We start from the raw sequence: 21,990 nt of genomic DNA, 5'->3' as shown, positions 1-21,990 counted from the left end.
TATTATTTGTATTAATCACAATAGGCCTTTTACTTAACCAGGAAATAAACAACATATATTTCAGGTGACTTAGAATGGAAGGTTCTTGAAAAGGTAACAGATTATGGACAAAATGTGACATTATTTTGTAATGTATCAAACTGCTGTCCCAAACTTGCAGGCTGGGATAAGTACACTCCAGCACAACATACAATATTCATAGATGTCAAAACAGGGAAACCGACTAGAAAATACGATGGAAAGGTTTTAACGAATGGATACACCTTAGTTATACAAAACCTGACTAAACAAGATCTTAGTGTTTCATATTCCTGTGTGTATGGCTCTTCATTGGGAGAACAACAATATCTACTAGAAGAGGAAGTTTTTGATTGTAAGTACAAGCTACTACTGTGTTCATATATTGCTTGTTAAATTCAATATGATATAAATCATTACACCATATAAGCTCGTCGTGGGGGTTGCACAGGAATTGAACAATGGTAGGTATTTGTTTTTGTCCAGGAAACAACAAATGTCTTTTTTTTATATTTGACACTACATTTCATTTTTCAAACAGACACATTATATCAAATATATGTATGTATATATATATATATACAACTCGTCTAAACATCAACCCAACAATGTTAGATCTGTAAATTTGCTTTCGCAAATTTTTGGTTCTTCCCTCGCCGGGATTCGAACCCATGCTACTGTGATATCGTGACACCAAATCGCCTGCACTGCAGCCGTCCCGCTACACAGGCAAATTTTGCTCACGTGAATCTCATTTCACGTGAAAGTCACGTGAAATTCACGTGAGTTTAACATGAATTTCACGTGAAGTTTTGTTGATGTGAATTTCACGTGAATTTTTCACGTGAAATTCACATGAAAACTGTCCACGTGAAATTCACGTGAAATTCATGTGAAACTCACATGATCTGACTTACGTGAAATTAACGTGAACGTGCTAACGTGAATTTCATGTGAATTTCACATTAATTATTTTTCACGTGAAATTCACGTGATTTAACTCACTTGAAATTCACATGATTTCACTCACGTAAAGTTCACATGATCTGACTCACGTGAATTTCACATGATCTTACTTGCATGCAATTCACATGAAATTCCAATGATCTGACTGATGCTTATATCATATATTATGTGCTTACAGATATAATGTTTGTGCCTGTCCCAAGTCAGGAGCCTGTAATTCAGTGGTTTTTGCTTGTTTATGTGTTACTTATTTGTGTTTTGTTCATATTTAAATATAAATAAGGCCGTTAGTTGTTTCGTTTGAATTGTTTTACATTGTCATTTTGGGGCCTTTTATAGCTGACTAAGAAGTATGGCTTTTGCTCATTGTTGAAGGCCTTAAGATGGCCTATAGTTGGTACTGTCTTTGTTATTTTGGTCTCTTGGGTAGATTTCTCACATTGGCAATCATACGACATCTTCTTTTTATATTTATAGAGGTCAAAATTATACAGTGTATGCACTAGTTATTGCTATTTTGACATATTAAATCAACCAAAAAGTAAAACAATTATTGAAGAAGAATTAGAATACGAATATAAATATGTTACTGGTTTGAAATACAAAAATTCACAAATGTTAAACAAATTTCACAATGAATATTTTAAGCACATTCATAGGATAATATTATTACTAGCACTTGTATGTATGACTACATATACCCTTTAAAATCTAATGGTAAAAAAAAAAAAAAAGTAAAATCACAAAAATACTGAACTCAGTGTGGAAAGTCCATAATCACATGGCAAAATCAAAAAACAAAACGCACCAAAAACGAATGGACAAGAACTGTCATATTCCTGACTTGGTACAGGCATTTTCAAATGTAGAAATTGGTGGATTAAACCTGGTTCTATAGCGCTAACCCTCTCACTTTAATAACAGTCTCATCAAATTCCGTTACATTTACATGATGCTAAAAGATACTTTCAACATTAATATTTTGTTAAATTTTTGAGTGGTTTCACCCTGAGGTACATTTACAACAAAATGATTAATTATGAAAACAAGGCATTTCTAGTATTGTACATATTACAAATGGTTTTAACAATGACTTTTATTATTTCAAAATCTCTATCTACAAATTAAACCAAAAATTATCCTTGTCCAAAAATATAAAAAAATGAATACAACTTTATCTGACTAAGCCTTATTAATAAAATACAGAACTATTTTCAATGCATTTTGTGCATATTTTTCTGGAATGAATTCAGTACAAGTCATGTAGTAAATTCTTATTTGTATGTGTTTTAAAGCTGGATTGGAAAGGGTGATCTAAATAAAAATTTTAGAAATTTTTTACAATTTGTCAAAATCGTGTTTATTTGTTCTTGTCCATTATATACACACACGACAAGTTTTGAAAAATTGTCAGATTTTGTACAGATTATGCATGTAAAATCGATTTGCTTTTGAAAAGAAATCAACACTACAGAAGTTTAGGTTTAAGTGCGAGAGGATAGGTCTAATAACCTGCTTTCTGATAATAAAAAGAAAAAATGGGTCACCAGACTTGTTTTCTTGCTACATATTAACATTCATAAATGCACAACACTTTCTATTATAATGAATCACTTTATCAGAGTTATCTCCCCTTGTGTGACAATATTGAAAAAGTATGAATAAAAAAAAATGTTTTTTTTTCTATATCTATAGATAATACACCCAAAATATGGTAAAACACACAATTTTCTTAATTAACATTGAAAAGTCTTACACATGAATTACATACTTCTTTAAGGTAGCTCCCGACACTAAGGGAGATAACAACGTTTTACTGATGTAAAACTGGTTCCCGTTAAAAAAAATAGGATATATCGCCTATATATCTAGGTCACGGTAACAGTTCCAATGTCGTCTGTTGACAACGTGTGTAAACAACTTCTAAGTTACAGCCCATCGCTCAGAAGAAAGGAAGGTTTATCAGAAAGGATAAATGCATGCGTTCTTTTAAAATAAAGAATATGAATAGCTTCATCTTGAAAGTTCACACAGTCTTAAATGATTCTCAACTTATAAGATCATATGATATAAGTTTTTGGAAGTTGGAGAAATTCGGCGTCCGATCACAGACAGTGACTCTCCGTTTGACGAAACCTGGAAAGAAGGTCGAAGGATAGCTCTAGTTGATCACCTAGTGCAGAATAAGTTCGTTAAGATATAAAACTGTCCCCTGCGGATACTGTCTGTGAACGGAAATACGACCGTCAAGGCTTGGACCAGGAGCCGAGGCGGAGGCCGTGGAGCATTTTGTCCATACCATATCGTTGTAGCTGCAGTGAATGTAACCTGCTTATCATACATGTGTAACAGTGTTGAAACGAGGAAAGAAATGGAACTGGTGAATTGTTATCAATTCAAAAGCTGTACATGGTAAGAGTTCAATTTTCTCTTTAAACATTTTAATTTATGAAGCTGGACTTAGTATTTTTTCTGGAATTTTGCCCCTGGAAGTTATTTATCATTTTTGCAATGAACACAAAGACATCTATACATAAGGGACTTTTTAGTTTTGCATCCAAAAGGGGAGGATTCTTTTGTAAATACTTTTTTGGTAGCAATTATATAACCATAAATAAAATTAGAATTGAAAAAGTAAACAAATGCAGTCACAACGATTCATTCACAAAAATAATGTTTTACAAACTTAAAATATTAGTTTTCTTTATTTTATCATCAGAATTTTCATATTTAATAAGTCTTCTTTTGCATGTGATCAGAGACCAAGTGGTCTGATACCTTACATATTTAGTCATTTAAAACACCTAGAATAATGTGTAGAATACAGAATAATGCATGAAGGCAAAAAAGAAAATCAAGGAGGAGGGGGGGCACCCACCCTCATTCCACATTATTAGAAATAAATATGAGTCTGTGATCTATAAGAAAATAGATAAACATGAATTCACAATCATATTATATAAATATAAATTGAAAACATCAATTGTAATAAAATTATGAACTAAGTCTAAATAGTTTATAGTTTATCTAATTAACCAATACATGTGCCATGATGTGCAGAATGACATTTCATATCATATTTTTCAGGAATGATACATGCAGGAATTTGTGCCACACATTTCAACAATTTCCTTAAGGGATTGAATGTACTTTATGTGAATTCATCAGCCATACTTAAAAAGAAAAAGGAGAATGAAACTGGAAAGAAAATATTTGCAGTTGCAAAAGAATGCTGTAAATAAATTCAAAAGAAGAAACAGTTTTAAACATGGTTAATTTAATGAATAATTGGAAGGTAATTAAATCTTTAGTCATATAATTTCAAAGTTGTTTTTTTTATAATTTTCCTAAGTGGATATAAAGTATAATGAGGACCATAATTATATTCATATTTGCACTTAAGCAGTCATAAAAATGATTTAAAAGATCTTGGAAATAATTTCAAGTTTAGGGTAAATTTTTTAAATCAATTTTGTGGTAAAGCATTGTTATATATATATACTTAAAGACTTTTATGTATTAAAACATGTCAGAATTTGTTTCAACAAAAAATATTGAACTAGAATTAGTAACATTTGTATTAATTAAATGAAATCTATATTAATGTATAATTTCAACAAATTTAATGAAACCTATTTGGTTTTGAAAGCCTTTATACATATTATTATTACAAATTTCATTGTTAACCGTCTGAGTTTCCAGTTAATTTTAAATGTAATATGTTTCAGCTATAGTATTTGAACACTGCATGCACTTTCATTTATATATATTTGTAAATTTTGTTACTACTTTTTTTCATTAGGTTGAAGCTAGTTTTGTTGCAGAATGGCAAATGTTTGGTACTGGTTGAAACTATGAAAGTAATACAGGTAAATTTAAAAAATTTAGGCTTAAACTTTATTAATAGAAAAGATATTCCCAAATGTCAAGGTGAAAGTGGACATTGTAGATTCTAAACAACCATGTGAAAGCAACAGTCTTCTATGGTGAGAGGATGCCATACTTAGTAATGATCTTGTTATTATATGGAATATGATTTTTTTTCTAAGTTTCAATGTGAGTGGATTTATAGTTTTTTCATTAAAAGAAATGTCTTTTTTTATCATTATTTTCATTATTTTGATATTGAACAACCAACATTGATAACAAGTAATTTAAAACTCTCACTTATTATAAATCTATATAATATAAATTTACTTATTTAAGTTTTTTTATATTTGTTATCAATTGTAGGTCCCATGGTAATCATTTAACAGCAGGTTTTTAACAGCAGTTATGCAGAAAAATGAAGGATGGCTGTCAATGGTAAATACATACATTTTAGGATGATTACATGTAGTTCCCTTTGAGAAAAAACTTGAGGTTTCATTTGATACTTTTTAATCTAATAATGGTGTTTTGCAGGCATTTATAACATTTCTTTTTGGACAATATATTTAGTAGACTCAACTATAAAATGAAGGATCATGTAAACTTGTACACATATGTCACTGACCTACATTTTCCACTTCATTGACTTTGGTAACATTAAACATCCAATTTCATATACAACAAAGGTATATCTCAGCAACTAAAAGGTGTCAGATCATGCAAACTTATATATACACTCTCAGAGTCTCAGTTAGTAACTCAGCTTCCAGGCAAAAGAAGGTCACAGTGATCACATTTGACACTATTGATTTGTACTGTATTTTATAATTCAAATACAAAGTATATTATCAAGACTGCCAATGGTTCTTATTTGCCAAAATTATGAAAATGAAGATAACTATGTGATGTAGATTACTTATGTTTATCACAAACTTGGTCACATGTTGTATATGTAAATTTATACCAAAAAGAACAGTTCAACTGTATTGATTTAAGGTAGACAGTAAAGGTCACACCTATTAAATATACATGTAGACCTTGAATTTGCATTGGAAACTATAATGCTGCCTATAGCATATATATTGTCAAGTGTCCAAAGTGTCATTGTACACATAACAACAACCACTCAAAAGGATGTCCATCATATGCAGAAGCAATATAAAATGCATACCCATCAGCTGACCTAATTATTGAAATCACTTCAAAAACCTGGCCATATATCATATTACAAAATGTATAAAACACTTAAGGAGTACCTTTGTTAGTCAGGTATAATATAATCTTTTTAAATTGATTATGTAATGCATGATTGGATTAATTTTGCACTCACTGAAATAATATATAGATTAAGTAGTTTATTTGTATATATTACACCTTTTCATTACAAATAAATAAATTAACCTTTCAGGTAAATGCAGAATCAGAATATTCCCCAGGAAAGTTTACTCAGAGAGTTTGGGAAAGTATGAATAAGAAATTAGAGAGGGAAACACTTACAGATAACCAGAAACAAAGATTTTAAAAGAAAAGAATTGCAACTAATAGTAATATGATATATCTGACTGGGAGCAACATGTACTATTCAATATAGAAGGATTGACAATTTTGACTGAGAACAAAGTGAACTTTAATAATGCTATGACTATCAATCAATACTTGACTGAATCAGAGGAGTAAACTATTTACATATTTGTAAATATAACAATTATATGTTTGCTTGATTATTGAGGCATTCAAAATAAAGAAAGTTGAAAAACCTTTGAAAAAGTTATAATTTCATAATTTTTTGGTTATGTTACTATGACAACTGAAATATATAATGTATTATCATTATGCTTCATCAACTTAAATCATTTATTATGGAAAAGGTGACAAAGTCTTTTTATCCATTTACTTGCATGACTGTTATCTCAATAGATTAAAAAAAAAAATATTTGGTGATTTTTGCTAACTTCTGACTAATTTATTTTGCTCATTTAATACCACAGTAATGCTAATGTAAGCTGCATTATAATGTATCATAGTATCTGTTCACATTTACATAGAAGCCATGTGTTGTTGCTCTAAAATCATGGGATTTGATCTTCTATTGTCTGTTTGGTTGTAACTCTTGCACATCAGAACAATGCACAAACTTGAATTTTCCAACTTCGTGTCCTGTTGCCATGGTAACCGTTGTTCATAGAAACAAAATAAATGTTCTCATTTCATTGCCTTGTGAAACTATTATTCTGTGAAAGTTTAACAAAGGATATGACAACATATGTCACACTTTGGTGAAGTTTGGTCACCGATGATGAATGATATACAAAAAAACTGCTGTTGATCACTGTTTCGTTAGGGGTCACAAAAACGTTTTTGGGGCAAAAAATAGTCTGGTGACCCATATTTTTTTTGATTTCTTTTCAAAGCTCATTGTAATGACCATCTTATGTCAAATTTAAAAAAATATTCATTGGACCATTTTTTTGGAAATTTAAGAAAAATAGAAATTTTTAACAAAATCTGTGTTTTTTTTGGTGGTGCAATGTTGATGAAATTGGAGCTGAAAATAATTTAAATGAATAAAACTGCCATTATTTGTGTTTTATTTTCATTTTAAATAATAATTTTGTAATAAATGTAAAACAAACCTTTCAAAATACTTTCAAAGGCTTAAAAAAAATCCAGAGTTTCTACATCAGGTATGTTTTTATGCATACACGTGATATACCAACTTTGGCGACCGTTACCATGGAAACGAGTCTGGTGACATACTATTTTTAACTCAAATTTTTATAGAGGCCATTGCATAGTATATGTATGCAAATTTAAAAAAAAAATCAATGGGGGGGAAAAAATTGCTATATCTGTAGGGTGCCACCTTAAAACTTTGCTCATTTCATTAAAAATCTAGATCAATAGTTATCTGCTACTTCAAAATACAAGATGGAGGAGGACAGCCACCTTATGTCATCTATGAATTCTTACCTTTTTACAGATAATTGAATCAATATAACAATAAACATTTTATTTCCAATATTTCCAATATAATCTATCATTAAGTATAGTATATACTGCATGTATACAATAAAAGTTACTGTCTCTAACAAAATGTTTTGATTTTCCAAAAAAACATGTTAAAAATTAAGCTAATGACTCTCAACGTGTTATGGCAAAACGCGTCGCCAGTAAAACTGCATTTGCGACCGTCAAATCTACAATTGACGGTGGCAACTCTTCAACTACGGTACTGTTATTCCGATTCTAATGCATTACAAAAAGAAAAAAATACGATAAAACTTGAAAAAATGTCTAGATTTTTCAAATAAAAAAAAATCCGCGAAACTTCATGAATGATTTTGGCACAAAGACGTCATGGCTAAACGTGACGTCATACAAATAAAAACTTACAAACTGGAGGTTATTACGTTAAATGTACGCTTCTAATTCGGATAAAATTAAATTAAAACGACGAATTCGAGGTAGGTGTTGTTTTATTTTCGATTATATAGTAGTAATCGAATATTTGTTGATTCATCAATTTAAAATGGCGGGTCCCTCCTTAGTTACGCCTGGTCAACTGTGGATTTGACGGCAACTTTTAGCCAATGAAAAAAATTGTTACATCCAAATTGCATTAGAATTTTGCATAGGTACTTTTTTTGTACCAAATATCTGTAGTTCTGGAAATTTACTTTTAATATTCAGTACTATTTTGTTACTTTAAAATTATTGTAATATTTAGGTACCTGTATTTTATAGTACTTAATTTGTACTTGAAAGTTAGGAACATATTTTTGGTTACTACCGTTACATTTCCAGCATTTTGAAAGTTTTTCTATTTCAAATCTCTTAAAATCATGATTTTCAAACATGGAATATAGTATTATTTCTGTACCAAAATATTTAGTACAAATCAAGTACTGTAAAATACAAGTACCTGAATATGACAATAATTTCAAAGTAAAGAAATAGTACTAAATATTAAAAGTAAATTTCCAGTACTACATATTTTCAGTACAGAAATAGTACCTATGCAAAAGTAGCTGTGTATGGATTATGGGCTTTGCTCATTGTTGAGGGCAGTACATGGAGCTATAGTTGCTAATTTCTGTGTCTTTTTGTCTATTGTGAAGAGTTGTTGCATTGGCAATCATACCACATCTTCGTTTAATAAGATTTATAAAAATTATAACTAAAATTGTTAGATAAAAGTATGATATACATAAAGTAATACTTGTGTAAATTGCTATTATGGTATTTATGCTTTCATTACAATACAAGTTCATTAGATTGGACATTATATTAGAAACATATACTAAACCAACTAGATATATGCAATCAGAACGTTAACTAACAACTCTGTGGGTTTTAGAACTGTATAATGAAGTTAGGAGAAAGTGGATTTTGGAGTCGAAGGGGAACCAATCTGTATCTATCCTGGCGTCGTGGCTTCGTTCCTCGTAATATTCTTGTTCATCATTATCCTCTACAGCTTCATCTTCTTCTTCTTCTTCTTCTTCTTCTTCTTCTTCTTCAAAATCTTGATCGTAATTATCTGTTCCGTAACTGGTTTGACAGTCTACTGTCGCACCATCTACGATCATGTCAATGGGCTCAGTACTTGCGCTATCCGTGCACAAGTCATTCTCGTTGATTTCACAGTTTATCTGGTTTGAAAAATTCAGTACCCGCAGATGTCGATCTGATGCCAAAGGCCGGTGATAATTTGCACTTTTCCCTGTTTCATATCCACAACAATCACACTTAAAACTACCCGGTGCCTCAAATTTTGACGTCCGATTGCGAGACATGTCAGCGGCTTCATTGACAACCATCAACATCGATGAAACGCTTTAGTGTAATCAACGAAATCGCATCTCTTTGAAACGTATACGTAATCCGGTTTATACATGACGTCATAATACAGACGACAGTTCTGTCAAAATTATTACAGTTCTGTCAAAGACGTCAAACATCAAAGGAAAGACAAGAAGATTAAAGAACGACAAAGATTAGACTTCAAAGTCATGTTTCAGGTATAAAAAAACACACAGCGTCATATAACCAGAAAAAAATCAATGCCATACAATGAACTAGAAATTTTAAATACATTTAAATATTCTACTTTTGCTACGATTTTTAATTTGGTAAAAATTTATTAACAAGTGGACACAGTTGTAAGTGAGGTTATAGTGGTGGAAAAGACAACAAGTATTACAGGCGAAAATTTTTAGAAACATGTGTTGCACTGTCTGACAAACATGCATGTGTTGCAGTAAGGGACTTAACTTATTTTTGTCTTGGTAAAGGGGGGGGGACCTGGTCAAAATACAGGGGGTGTCATTTTTTCTGTATGTGGAAAAGGGGGGTTCAAATCTGTTTATAAATTCAAAGTGGGAGGATCAAATTTTTATACACATGAAAATAAGTATTTTACATACTTCAAGAGACAAAATGTGTAAAAAATTACAATAGTCAAATGAAAATATATTTTAAACATTTATATACAAGTAAGACATCACAAGAGGTGATGTAGGAAGCTGCAGCTTTATCATCCAAATAATTCAGTCATTATACATGTATTTCACTCACTTTGATCACTATATTAAATTAAAAAGCCTTACAACCAAACTTTATTTAAATTAGTTTATTTGTTTGAGAGAAATTAAGTATCAATCAAAACATACAAATCAGGCAACATTATGAAAATAACATAGTGTACAGCAATAAATGATTAAATATTTATCTACTCTGCATTTGAATATTGATACACATTGATAATGATTCTGACCACAATGCATGCTTTTGTTTTCATAACAAGATCCCTTTGGGTAAATTTTTACAATGTACCTCTAACTCCCTCAAGCTTTTTGGGCTAATAAAGAATAAGAAAAAGGTTACTATCACACATTCGTGAGTGAATTGTGACAATAAATGAGTTATTGAATTGTCAAGCTGAAAACATGAACTATCTATATAAAAGTTTAGGGACTCAATTGAAGTTTCAATAAGGCCTTACAAAAAACTTAAGTTTAAGCATCATTTATATGATAGATTCCTGTTAAGTGCCTGTCTCAGTCTAAACCATGCAAAATATGAAATATGGTCCAGAAGCAGTATCAAAGCAATTCCATGTTTGATATGTTCAAATAATCTACATATCAAGAGGATATAAAAAAACAATTTTTTTTTCATTAGTGTTCGTTCTATTTTTAGAAACAACTAATTTGCATAAAATGCACCTCGAGTCAATAAAAAACATCAATTCAACATGAATACATGCCTCCATATGATAGTCTTTTTACACCGAATACAGTGTTTAAACTTAAATAACGAAATATATCATTATAAAGGGGTTTATAATGAATGTTATTGATGAAGTCCCCTCATGAAACATATTTTTTCCACACTATATATATAATTCCCATGAAAATCCAGTGTTATTGAAAAGACAAAATTTGCCAATATGTTTTCATTTGCAATATTTTTGTAGATTTACATGTTGTATGTAAATAGAGGGGGTGGGGTAATTTTTTTAAAAATGTTTTTACCTTGGGGGATCAAATAAAAATAGTGAAATATTATTTGGGGGTTATATGTTTGATTTCAAAATGACCAGCCCCTCCTCCCAGGTAAATAATGATAAGTCCCTAAAAAAAGTATTTGAATAAAGTTTTTTATTATACCTCCCAAATAGACATTTAAATATGTCAGTGTAATTTTTGAAAACAGAATTATATAATTAAAAAGCAGAGTTTCAGTAAGGCAATGCTGGTAATTAGTTAAAAAGCTTAAATTTAACAACACAATGTGTACATAGCCTTTCAATCAAAATTGAGAGAATCAAAACTATGAGAACAAATCATTAAAAGCAACAACAATTTTTTTTTTTAACTTTAAAAAGAATTAATTTTTAACAGGACAGCCAATATAGCAATGCTAATGGTATTGGTGAATTAGGTTCACAGCAGGACCTTTTTGATGACTTGGTAGCAGCACCACTCCCTAACCTACCAAATGGTCACTTTTGTTGTGACGGGTGCAAATGCAACTCTTTGTTGTTAAAAGAAATAGGTATGTTATGTTTTTGAATCTATATATATCTCTAATTATGTTGAAATGTGTAACTACAAGTTTTAAAATTTAATATCTTGGATTTCTCTTAGAAGTGTTTCCATCCAAACTTGCACTGTTTTATAGACCCATTGGTACAACCTGCCTGATTTTTTTAATTAATCAAATTGATTATGCTATGTATTGGAACCTACTTCTAGTGAAAAATATGTTGGTAATTGTTGCAAATTGTCAAAACAGGGGAGATAACTCATGAAACTACAAAAAACTATAAAGTATTAAGCCATGTAAATGAATTAAAAAATAGATGGGCACTGTATGATACTTACTAACTAAGCCTGCACTTATTAGATTAATATAATATAAATATATTGTGTAAGTAGACATTTTCTTTTACTTTGAATTTCCTGTAGTAAAGATACTAAAGAATAAATTATTTTACCAATTATTTTTCCATATATGTTAAATGCTGAATATCCTTCTTTGCTTGCTTGTCTATTTAAAAAGGCATGCAATGATGAAATATAGATAATTTCTTTAGTAAAATGCATATATATGTATTTTAATTTTATACTTTACATTTAATTTTTTATTATCATTTTTTTTAAAGTACCTGAATCATTTTGTGAATGTGACATCAAGACCTTAAAATACATATTTATAGCTTTCTATTTATTTTTGTTTAACTTATAATTATTACAGTAAAAAGTTAAAAGATTTGAAAAAATGTGTAAACACAACAGCAGCAGCAAAACCTGGAAGGTCTTTTACCTGCATTGAAAAGACAGATATGGAGGTAACTATTGAGAAAATTTTGAAAATATGATACAATGTGTAAGAATCATAGCTGCAGTCGGTCAATGCAATCAATATCAAAGATCTTTTATGTCTCATGATCAGCAAATCATTGAATTGTTTCTTTGCTCAACATATTTACAGTTGACTCTTGCGAGCACCAATATTCCCAGTATTGAAACTATAGTATGCATTTCTTAAATTTATGGTAAAGTAATTATAAGTTCTTATCTACAATATGAGACAGAACTCTTTGATCCTGTTTTTTGTCATTATTATGCCCAAGTTGTAACAGAGATCATTAAGTAATACCCATGTCGGTTTGTCCAGTCTGTCCGTCCTCTCCATTAAAAAAATGGTGTCTGTTCTCTCATTTTAGTTTGCCTCAACCAAATATTGTAAAACTGAAATAAAATGCATACTACCACAAAAGAGATCATGGTTAAAATTGGGTGTCATCAGTTTATTCCTTCATAAGCCCCTTTATTAGCCTAGACAATTTCTGAATTTTTTTTCCATTCTATATATAGCTTTAGTTTGCCTCAACCAAATGTTTTAAAACTTACCGTAAATACAATGCACATTACCACAAAATATTATCATATATCAAGTTTTAAATTGAGTGGTAAAACTTTTACCAAATATAAGTTATGCCCCTTTATATATGTTAAAATCTCTCAATCTGTTTCTGTTCTCCAACTGTACTTTGCTGCCACCAAATGCAATGAAATTTATTCTCTTGCTAGACCCGGGAAATGACAAAAAAATGAGAATTGTTTACGTACATTGTGTAAACGGTATACTTAAATCTGACAAAACAGTAAGCGGAATCCTGCTAAATTAACATAAGGCCAAATTAGACATATTCTCCATTTTTTCACTTTCATTTATAAATGACAGACCTCTATCATTGCACTTGAATGCACCTTATAATGATATCTTTTGCTGGTTATCAGCAAAATCAGCAGTGACATGTGTATATCATTAAAAAGTTCAAAAGAATGATCATGTAAAAATAAAAGATAAATGTAAATCGACATAGAATAAGCTATAATTTGACTAAACATGATGATTCAAATAAAATTATGATCTTATAATAAATATAAAGGGAGACAGAAACTTAGAAGACTGAGACTACTGATGCTTTTCCTTTTTGTAGAGACCATTGATAGATTATCTGAAAAGCCGGTTCCCAAAGAACCCATTTTTGGCAGACCCAGACACAGAGTTAAAAGTAAGATTTAATAGAAATGAATAAATACATATGCATGTTTAAATCAAGAATTAATAGTCATCTGCCCTTTAGTTTAAGAGGGAATGTTCAGTCTCTCCATTTATATGAAAATGTACATGTTCAGCATTACTGATGACTTTCCCTTTATTGATTTTCATGAATAAGTGTCTAAAAAATCACTGCTTCATTCTATATTTTATGTTTGGCATTTTGGCACGAAGTTCTATGTATGCATGACAATTGCAAATCAATCAATTTTTTAAAAGAATGGCAATCAACAACAGATGTCTGTGTCAGCTGAATACTTCAAACTCATAGTTTATAATTCCTGATGTTTGGTAAATTAATACAGCATGTCATGTATAAACATGCCTCATTGGCACTCACACCACATTCTTCCTTTATCTATTTATGATTCTGATCAACTTGAAAAATAGAGAGGCTGATTACACACTTCTCTTGCTTGAAGGACTGAATCGTACTAGTAATATAAAATTAAAAAAAACAACATATAAATTCAATGGCATTATTATTAAACTGGACAAAAATACAAGAAATATGAAAAGTCATTGACTATTTGTTTTTGATAGTTTAATTATTTGATTTTGACATGTGATTATGGACTTTTTGAATTGACTTTCCTCTTAGATCCGTATTTTGTGATTTTTACTTTTTTTCTGATTGAATTAATATCATATTAAATGGTTTATTTTGAATAAAGATGAAAATATAACTTATATATTGCATGCTTGTTTTTATTTCAGGCCAAATTAATGTCTTTAAAGAGGAGACTTGCTCCGGAGGCAGACTACCAAGAAGTTCTTAGAGCAGGAGTGAGGTTCATCACCCGGAAAATGGTTGACTTTAGGTCTCAAACCAAAAACAAGGTAACTTAAGAAACATAAGTTGCTTACATGTATGATGTAAACCTATCATGATGTTTGAATTATTTTTTAGATGCTATCAAGAAATGAATCAGCAGACTTAGGCTGTAAAAGTCTGAAGGACTTGGGAAAAGCTCTCTTTTCCAGGTTTCAATGCCAAGATGAAGAAGCTGTTGAGAATATGACAGTTGCTTTAGTAAGTACATAAATCAGTATTAAAAAAAAAAGATATTTATTATCATATATTGAAAATATAGTCCCCACACCATCACATGGATTAATGGTAATCGTATAAAATACTTATTATGATTATCATTTATAACTGTAAGAATTCTCAAAATCAATCACTTAAGAGTTAAGCAACAGTTTACATCATTTTGCATATAAACCCAATTTGTGTTAGTAAAACATTAGTTATAAGTAGGTTAGATATACTAAAAAAACAGAAAAAAAAAACTGAAATACAAGATAGTTTACTGCATACCTAATTCATCTATTGAGCTGGCTGTTTGCTTATATAAATACAATGATGCAACCTTAATATATATAGATACATTACCTTGGTGAAACACTAAGAACAATTTGATTTTTAATCATAATGTGCACACCTTTAAAATATTAAGTTATTAAATTTAACAACTATATATGCATATTGGTATCTACTTTGTAGAAAATCAAATCAAAGCCTTTCTGACCTGGGAAAGTACAGACCTTAGGATATAAAATAATTGTATAAACTCTTATTTGATTCTTTAAATTTCCATTTGATATTTGGCATGATGAACATGATTAGGATGAGTTGTTATTGTGTTAGCAATTTTCATGTCTGTCCTATGTCAATATTTGTTACTGTGAAGAAACTGTTAAACCAATGGGGCACTGAAAATGTGTGCATTAAACACCAGATTTGTATAAACACACTGTATTATTGATCTTTAATTATTTTTCAGAGAGCATTCAGCTATGAAAAAAACAACTTAAAAAGCAGTCTGGGGAGCCCTTGAAGGATTTCTGGACAGCCTTCAAGGGTTTCCTGAGCGTTATCCTAGACAATCAGGACAAGGACAAATGGGCCCAGTTGAAAGACAGAGAAATCAAAAGAATTGAAAGATATATTAAGTATGTAATATAAATATAATTTACACTTTTGCTAGCTTGTGACATATTATGTATACAAAGATGTCATATTATTTCAATATTCTACTTTGTCATCATCATGACCAAGCAATACATACTCTCTTAAAAATATTAAATAAGATGTATTCCATAAGAAAATATAAGGAAAGGTTATACATGTATATGTATTCGGTTCCTATAATTCAAAGGCACAATCATTTGGAAATAACTTTATTTGGATATAAAGTTTTTATTGAACTAACAATTTAAGTCACGTCCCTAAGACATCTTGTATGATATATATGTCAAGGTTTAAGTACACAATCGGAAACTTTTAAACTTATGTTTTCAGAAAAATAAGTCTTAGGCAGGCAAATTTTGGAATAATTTATATGAAACGATCATTATATGTATTACCATATATTAACATTTCTATAATATTAGGATCAGACTCTACATCATACTTTACTGGTTAAAATAATGCACGGAAAGAAGAGTATGTGTATACATATAATGCTTGAGCTTAGTATTTCATTATACATCTTATTTTTATTGTGAAAGGAACTAAAGTCTAAATTAAGCAAAATTGAGGGTTTATTCTATTTTAGTCTACTTAAAAGATAACTGTATTGTGTTTGAAGCTCTAAGGACTTACAATCAGTAGTTTTTACTGTCAAATTTAGTTTACCTAGGAATGGGTAGACATACTCAAAGCTTTAAATCAATTTTAGTGTAAAATCTTCATTAAAGAAAATTCTGGGAAAAAGATGTTATCTTCTTATTTTGGTCCCTTCACTAGGGCCAAGTTCGGATGGGTATCTAGAGTAGATAAGATTGACATGGTCATATATGACACCTGTTATGATTGGATATAGCTTTCCCGCCATTAGAACTCAATAAGCCCTGGGTTGTGGCAGGGTTACTAGAGATCGACTCGATATCCCGGATGTTATGACGTCGATCCAATCAAATTTGAATGTAAACATATTCAGAGTAGGGGCCTTGTATTTCTAACAATCTAGAGTCCTTACCCTTCAAAATTATTTACCGTTCATATGGAACTAGAGTCAGTACTCGAGTTCCATCCAAACTTGGCCTAGGTGACAACATATACATGCTTCTGTCCTCAAACATAAACACCAGGTGTTTTCTGGCTTCTGTGCCGCTTCAGCATGTATAAAATTTTATATAGATAAGATTTATAGGTGCAACATGCATGTGATTTTTTTGTAGAAATTACATGTCAATACATTCAGCAATTCTAAATATTGGCTTCCTTAGTTACAGACAGGGAGATATAGAATTTTACACTAACTGTCATCAAATCTGTGAGAACCATTGAAACAAAATGATTGCATTATAATTAAATATAACTCTTTGTATTCTTCATTGATAGAATAGCTATATTTAAATGTGTCCTGTATAAATATGAGATTTTTTTTTTTTTTGACAGATAAATATGGATAGACATGTTGATGGAGTGGTCAGGGGAAACACAATATATAAAGAACACACTTAATGTTTTGATTTTTTTGTTTATATATTTCTTTCTTTATATGTAATATAAGTATATTTTTGTAATTAATTGTCGTTATTTTTTTCTTATCAATTTAGTGGTTGGCAATTTGGAAGAAAGAATTAAGCATCTTAATTGAAAAAGTATAAGACAGAAAGGGAAAGTTTGTTGGTATGTTGTACAGGTACACCTCTATCAAGGTTAGACGGAGGATTTGTGCATTAAAACCAGTTTAATCCCACCACATTTTGTATGTGCCTGTACGTAATCGTTAGTTTATTGTTTGCTGTGTTACATATGTAATTTTTAGTTAGAAAAGTTGGACATAAATTAGGCTGTTTACTTTCTGGATTGTATTGTTTTAAAACCTTCTCAAAAAGAATTGGCATCTTGTGCAGGTACTTTTCCATACTGTGATTGGTTTGTGTCAAAACTGATGGCCATACAATACGACTTAAACATACATACATACATATTAAAAATCAACTAAAATGAAATATTCATCAGTACATAAATCATTTACAAAAAAGAATTGAGACTTGAATACAACCATAATTGTACTTGGAGTTAATTAAGGTGCCCTGGATATTATTTTAAACCTGTGATGATTTTCTTGTTCTTCGTTTAAGAGACCAAAAACATTTGGATGCAAAGAAAGTAGATATAGAATGGAAGTATGAACACATGACTAAGAAGAATGTTAAATAAGCTCAAATCCTGTGAAATATGTGGGATTTCAGAGGCTGAATTCACTTTAATTTCATTGAAAAAAAAAGCTCGATTCATGTTAATTTCACGTGAAAAGTTCACGTGAATTTCACGTAAAGGCTCAATTCACGTGAATTTCACGTGAGATTCATGTATAAGCTCGTTTGAGGTGAATCTCACGTGAAAAAATTCACGTGAAATTCACGTGAATTTCATGTGATATTCACGTGAACAAAATTTGCCTGTGTAGACCACACGACCACCTGGGCTCTCTAAAAAAAAGGGCTTTCGGTGGGCATGTGTTACTTTTCCACGTCAGTTTTAATCTAGCGGCGTACTACAGTACATGATATATAAGACATGAAAATGTAATTGTTACAGATCAGCTAAATTATCTATAGTAAAGGATCCTACAAATTAATGTAAGATACAGTCACAGAAAATAATTATATTCATAAGTACGTCTGAGTCAGTGACAACCCTACAACAGATGTATCCATCTTCCAAAACCAGTACTCAGTCAACTCAATCTTCCCTACAGAGCTCACTATCATCACAAAAAAACAATGAGAAAAAAAATGAAATAAAAAAGAAACAGTAGAAATACACAGTTGGAGCGGTGAATCTGTCTGGGATCTTCCCAGTGACATAGATGATTCTTCCACCTCCAAAAGTCTTCCTTTATCTGCATCTGGATTATTCATGGCGTGTTCATGATGATCTATGTGGAAGTGTTCATTTTCCAATAGTACTTGAACATCTTTTTACTTCTGCCAAACAGAGAGTACCACGTTGGAAACATGACAAGGCGGACTGGTCCTTGTTTGAGAATCTCTGTCGAGCGGATCTTCAGTCAAAGATGTTTGAGACTGTGCAAGATTCAATTTTAACTTTTAATACAGTTCTAACGTCAATTGCTGACAGAACTATTCCTAAGACCTCGGCAAATCCAAAACATCCCAGTAAACCATGGTTTGATGACGCTTGTGATCAAGCCATAGGTGACCGTAAAATTTCTGAAAGACGGTTCAATCAACAACCAACGACGGAAAACTTGAGTAATTTCTGTATTTTTCGCGCTAAGGCACGGCGGACTTGTAGGCAAGCCCGACGAACATCCTGGAAAAAATTTGTCTCGGGGATTACATCTCGCACTCCGATGACAAAAGTTTGGAATATGGTAAATAAAATAAAAGGTAAAAATGCGAAAGCCACTGTAAAACATTTGAAAGACGGCAATGATTTATTAACATCTGAAAAGAATATTGCCAACAAACTTGGTGAAACTTTTGCGAAGTCTTCTTCTTGTAACAACTACAGGGAAGACTTTAAAAAAGTTAAAAAACAAAAAGAAAAAATTAAATTAAACTTTAAATAAAAAAATGGTGAAAATTATAATAAACAATTTTCTCTTGAAGAACTCAAAACATCTCTGTCAAAAGCCCATGCTACAGCTTGTGGGCCTGATAATATTCACTACCAACTCTTAAAACACTTGCCAGATTCCTCGCTAGAAGCTCTCTTGCAGCTCATGAATAACATCTGGGAATCTGGTGATTTACCATCAATCTGGAAGCTTGCAACCGTCGTGCCTTTTCCAAAACCAAGTAAAGATCATACGGATCCTATTAATTATCGACCAATTGCTCTTACCAGTTGTGTCTGTAAATCACTCGAACGGATGGTCAATGATCGCCTTGTTTGGTTCCTGGAATCCAATGGGCTATTAGCCAATATCCAGTGTGGATTCCGACAGGGCCGCAGTACTCTTGATCATCTTGCTCGATTCGAATCATTTGTCCGTAATGGTTTTGCGAAAAATGAACATGTAGTGTCGTTCTTTTTCGACCTTGATAAGGCCTATGATACTGCATGGAAATATGGTATTTTAAAAGATTTATGATATGGGGTTGAAAGGCAATATGCCTAATTTTATTTCTAATTTTCTCTCTAACAGACAATTTAATGTTAGAGTTAATTCGACCATGTCTGATCTGTATGATCAAGAGATGGGTGTCCCTCAGGGCAGTATTTTATCTGTTACATTATGTAGTCTTAAAATCAACAGCCTTGTTGAAGTTTTAAAAAGTAATATTGAAGGTTCATTGTACGTTGGTGATTTTTTAATATGTTACAGAGGCAAAAATATGAATAACATTGAAAGACAATTACAACTATGTCTTGGAAGAATTGAAAAATGGGCCTCGGAAAATGTTAGATCTAAACAAGATTATGGCTCTATAGTGTATGGCTCTGCAAGGAAGTCCTACGTACAGATTCTCGATGCTGTGCATCACCAAGGTTTGCGTCTCTGTCTTGGCGCATTTAAAACCTCACCAGTTTAGAGTCTGTATGTAGAGGCTGATGAGCACTCACTCTCTGACAGACGTTTAAAGCTTGGACTTCAATATGCTGTCAACTAAAAGCCCATTCAGATAATCCTGCCTACGGCTGTGTTTTTAATCCGATTTATGAAGATATTTTTGCAAAACATGAAAATAAAATTCCTCCGTTAGGTATACGTTTAAAACCACATTTAGCTTCTTTTGATTTAAAATCTGTTGCTCAAGTTAAAACTTGCAAATGTCCTCCATGGGAACTTCACAAACCAAAAATGATATTTGATCTCCGTAAACACAATAAAAATAAAACAAATCCTCTTTTAATTCAGCAACACTATGCTGAAATTAAAGCCGATTATCTAGATTTTTCAACTGTCTATACTGATGGATCAAAAGATGGTGATAGAGTTGCATCTGCTGCTGTCTTCAGGGAAAGAGCTGCAACCCTCCGTTTGCCATCTGATGCATCCATCTTTACTGCTGAAGCAGAAACAATAATGTTGGCTTTGAAATTGATTGCTTCTTCAGATAAATCCAAATTTATTATATGTTTCGATTCACTTTCATGCTTACAAGCTATACGAAATACTAATATTAAAAACCCAACAATCCTGAAAATTTTATATGTAATGAGGAATTTAAAAATTCTTCTGAAAGCAATAATATTTCTATGGGTTCCGAGTCATGTTGGAATCCTTGGAAACACAGCTGTAGACCTTGAGGCAAAGAATGCCCTGGGTGATCCTCTATCTAGCTGTGATATACCATATACTGATTTTAAATCTAATATTAGAGAATATGTTTTTAATATATTGAAAAATAAATGGGGTAAAAAAGATGATAATAAATTGCATGAAATTAAACCTAATTTAGACAAACCTTTTAATAATATTATGTGCAGAAAAGATCAGTGTGTTATTACTAGATGTCGTATTGGTCATACTAGAATAACACACGAGTATCTTTTAAAAAATGAAGATGAACCACAATGTGTTCCTTGCAACTGCAAGTATACTATTAAACATGTTTTCATTAATTGTATTGACTTTGCTGATATTCGTAAGAAGCATTTCAATGTCCATTATATGTATGATTTATTTAATAATGTTCCATTTACAAATATAGTTGCTTTTTTAAAAGAAATTGGAACTTATTATAGAATATAAAAATGTTATTATATTTAAATCGATTTTAATTTTTATCACGTTATTTTACTGTTGATTTTTATTTGTTTAATACTCAATTTGCTTTAGTCAAGAATTTTAGTATATTGAAGGACTTTTTGTCTTATTTTAAAAATATGGTTTAAATTGTAAAAATATTCGAATTAGCTCTCGCCGCGATATAGCCTTTTGTGCTAATTCGGCGTTAAGCAACCAACAATCAATCAACCAATTGATGACATAACCTTTTCTACTGTAGATATGAGTACTACACACAAGAATGGCCACATGGATAACCATACTTATTCTGCTGAAAAAA

At 31.0% G+C, this 21,990-nt stretch overlaps 2 long non-coding RNA genes across 2 annotated transcripts; both read left to right on the top strand.

The window, feature by feature from the left end:
- Positions 1-2,773: 2,773 nt before the first annotated feature.
- LOC134719572 (uncharacterized) lies at positions 2,774-4,860 on the top strand. The gene is made up of 3 exons (XR_010107620.1): positions 2,774-3,396; positions 4,072-4,279; positions 4,787-4,860. It is a non-coding gene; the product is annotated as an uncharacterized LOC134719572 (long non-coding RNA).
- A 9,894-nt stretch (positions 4,861-14,754) lies between these two features.
- LOC134719571 (uncharacterized) lies at positions 14,755-15,910 on the top strand. Its single transcript, XR_010107619.1, has 3 exons — positions 14,755-14,829; positions 14,900-15,022; positions 15,777-15,910. It is a non-coding gene; the product is annotated as an uncharacterized LOC134719571 (long non-coding RNA).
- Positions 15,911-21,990: the final 6,080 nt, after the last annotated feature.

This window comes from Mytilus trossulus, chromosome 5, assembly GCF_036588685.1.
Source record: "Mytilus trossulus isolate FHL-02 chromosome 5, PNRI_Mtr1.1.1.hap1, whole genome shotgun sequence".
NCBI lineage: Eukaryota > Metazoa > Mollusca > Bivalvia > Mytilida > Mytilidae > Mytilus > Mytilus trossulus.
The sequence above is the reverse complement of the archived record's forward strand: the minus strand, read 5'-3'. Positions and strand labels throughout refer to the sequence as shown.